The sequence below is a fragment of the Pongo pygmaeus genome, chromosome Y, assembly GCF_028885625.2.
Source record: "Pongo pygmaeus isolate AG05252 chromosome Y, NHGRI_mPonPyg2-v2.0_pri, whole genome shotgun sequence".
NCBI classification, from domain to species: Eukaryota; Metazoa; Chordata; class Mammalia; order Primates; family Hominidae; genus Pongo; species Pongo pygmaeus.
Window position 1 is genome coordinate 4,044,235 of NC_072397.2, and position 3,375 is coordinate 4,047,609.

Below are 3,375 nucleotides of genomic sequence, written 5' to 3' on the forward strand. Positions count from 1 at the left end.
TAGGGGCACCAAACCCCATCTGCTCCAAAATCTGCAATTTTTTTTTTTTTTTTTTTTTTTTTTTTAAGACGGAGTCTTGCTTTGTTACCCAGGCTGCAGTGCACTGGTTCAAGTGATCTGGCTTGCAGCCTTGACTTCTCAAGTGATCCTCCTACTTCAGCCTGCCAAGTAGCTGGGATTACCATTCCCAGCTAATTTTTGTATTTTTAGTAGAGATGGGGTTTCACCATATTGGCCAGGCTGGTCTCCAACTCCTGAGTTTAGGTAATCTACCCGCCTCGGCCTCCCAAAGTGCTGGGATTCCAAATGTGAGCCACCACACCAGCCCAAATCTGCATTTTGGATTCCCAAAATGTAACTACTAATAGCCAAATTTAATGAATTTTTAAAAATAAATTGCACTTTGGGAGGCTGAGGCAGGTGGATTACTGGAGGTCAGGAGATCAGGACCAGCCTGTCCAACATGGTGAAACCCTGTCTCTACTAAAAACACAAAATTAGCTGGACATGGTGGCATGTGCCTGTAATCCCAGCTACTCAGGAGGCTGAGGCAGGAGAATTGCTTGAACCCGGGAGGCAGAGGTTGCAGTGAGCCGAGACTGCACCATTGCACTCCAGCCTGGGCAAAAAGAGCAAAACTCCATCTCAAAAAAAAAAAAAAAATCAGTCAATCAAATGTCCAGGTGTGGTGGCTCATGCCTGTAATCCCAGCATCTTGGGAGGCCAAGGTGGGTGGATCACTAGGTCAGCAGTTCAAGATCAGCCTGGCCAACATGGTGAAACCTCATCTCTACTACTAATAAAAAAATTAGCTGGGTATGGTGGCCTGCCCCTGTAATCCCAGCTACTGGGGAGGCTGAGGCAAGAGAATTGCTTGAACCTTGGAGGCGGAGGTTGCAGTAAGCCAAAATGGCAGCACTGCACTCCAGCCTGGGGGACAAGAGTGAGACTCTGCCTCAAAAAAATAATAAATATAAATAAAAAAACAATCAACCAATGAAACAAGATAACTGCAGGAGTCTTATAAAGCCCAGAACCTCTGAGGGGAGCAGAAATTGCTAAAAGTCTTCTTGACATGCTTCAGAAAAGCATTTGAAGGCATTTCAAGTGGAGTCTGTCTTCACATTTTCTCATAGCACAGTCTAAAAAAAAATCAGACTTTGATTTTGAGATAACTGTAGGTCCACATGCATTGGTGAGAAACAATAAAGATCCTGTGTATTCTGTATCCAGTTTTCCCTGGTAGTAATATCTTGCAAAATTATAGAACATGTCAAAAGTAGGATAGTCACATTGATATGATGAAGATACAGAAAAATTTTGTGACCACAGATCCCTTGAGTTTATTTTTAGGACAACATTCATTTTCCTCCCAATCCCCATTTTCATCCCAAATCTCTGACAGGTGCTAGTCTGTTCTTTATTTCTGTAATGTATCAATTCAAAAATATGTAAGTGAAATTGTATAGTGTGTAACTTTTGAGATGGGCATTTTTTTTCCTGACCAAATATAATTCTCTGGAAACCAATAGTTCATCCTCTTTCATTGCTGAGTTGTATTCCATGGATTATCACTGTTTGTTTAATGATTCATCTGTTGAAAAAAACTCAGTTGCTTCCTCGAACGTTTTCACTCATTAATGGGCAAAAAAACCCAAAAGGAGAGACAGAGTCTATTGTATTTTCCTGTTTTTCCTTTGTTTCTTCTTTCCTGATGTTTCAGAGTTCTTTATTGTTTTATTTTTAGAGCATTTTTACTAGCCATTCTTTTAGCATATGTCTTCTGGCAACAAAGTATTTTAATTTTCCTTTCTATGAAAATGTCTTAATTTCCCCTTTATTTCTGGAAAAAAAAAATTTTTTTTTGTGCTCTGTCACCCACACTGGAGTGCAGTGGCATGATTTTGGCTCACTACACCACCCCCATCTTGGGTTCAAGCCATTCTCCTGCCTCAGCTTCCCAAGTAGTTAGGATTACAGGTGTGCGCCACCACACCCGGCTAATTATCGTATTTTTAGTAGAGACAGGGTTTCACCATGTTGCCTAGGCTGTTCACAAGCTCCTGACCTCAAGTGATCTGCCCACCTTGGCCTCCCAAAGTGCTAGGATAACAGGCATGAGCCATCATGCCCACCCTGAAAAATATTTTTTTAGTAAATACAGAATTCTGAGTAGACAGTTATTTTCTTTTATTGAGTCACTTCCTTTGACCTCCATGGCTTGTAATAAGAAATCTACTTTCAAATTGTTTTCTGTGTAGCTAAGATGTCATTTCTCTCATTTATTTATTTATTTATTTTGAGACAAAGTTTTGCTCCAGGCTGGAATGCAATGGCATGATCTCCACTCACTGCAATCTCTGCCTCCTGGGTAGTGATTCTCCTGCCTCAGTCTCTTGAGTAGCTGGGATTATAGGCACTTGCCACCATGCTGGGCTAATTTTTGTATTTTTTTGTAGCACAGACAGGGTTCCACAATGTTGGCCAGGCTGGTCTCGAACTCCTGACCCTTGTGATCTGCCCGCCTTGGTGTCCCAAAGTGCTGGGATTATAGACATGAGCTACTGCACCCGCCTCTCTCACTTATTTTAATCAACTTTTTCTTCGAGTTTAACTTTCAGAAGTTTGGTAATTATGTATCTTGGTGTGGATTTTATTGTTATTATATTTATTTTTTATGTAATCAGAAGAGTGTGTGTGTATATATATGTGCACATACACATATATACACATACATATACACACACACACAGAGACATATATATACACACATATGCATATTTGTCCTCTTTTGGTTTGTTCAGGTTCTTGAATCTACAGATTCATAAGTTTTGCAAAATTTATGAACCTTTCAGCCATTATTTCTTTAAGTTCATTAAGAAATAATTCTTGCTCTCTTTCAGCCGTGTTTATAGGATTCCACGACACAAGTGTTAGGTCTTTTGTTTTCAGGGGACCACAGGTCCTTAAATCTTTGTTCACTTTTTTTCAATATTCAAATTTTTATTAATGTATAACATGCATATAGGAATATATGCACAAAACATTTGTGGAAAGCTTGATGAATTATCACAAAGTAAATATACTTGTATAACCCAGAAATAGAATCAGACTTGCTTATGCCCCTGACAATCACTTTCTCATTCTTCCCAAAGGTAAACAAGATATTAAGAGCTAAGTGTAGATCAACTTTGTCATTTTGTACAAGTGTTTAATTACAGAACATTAAAAACATATACAAAATAAAAAAAGTAGTATACTAGACCTATCATCCAACCTTAACAGCTACTAGTCATGTGACATTCTTGTTTCATCTATACGTCCACCCATTCCCCACCCCCTACTTCATTTGTTTTCTACTTTTTTGAAGATAAA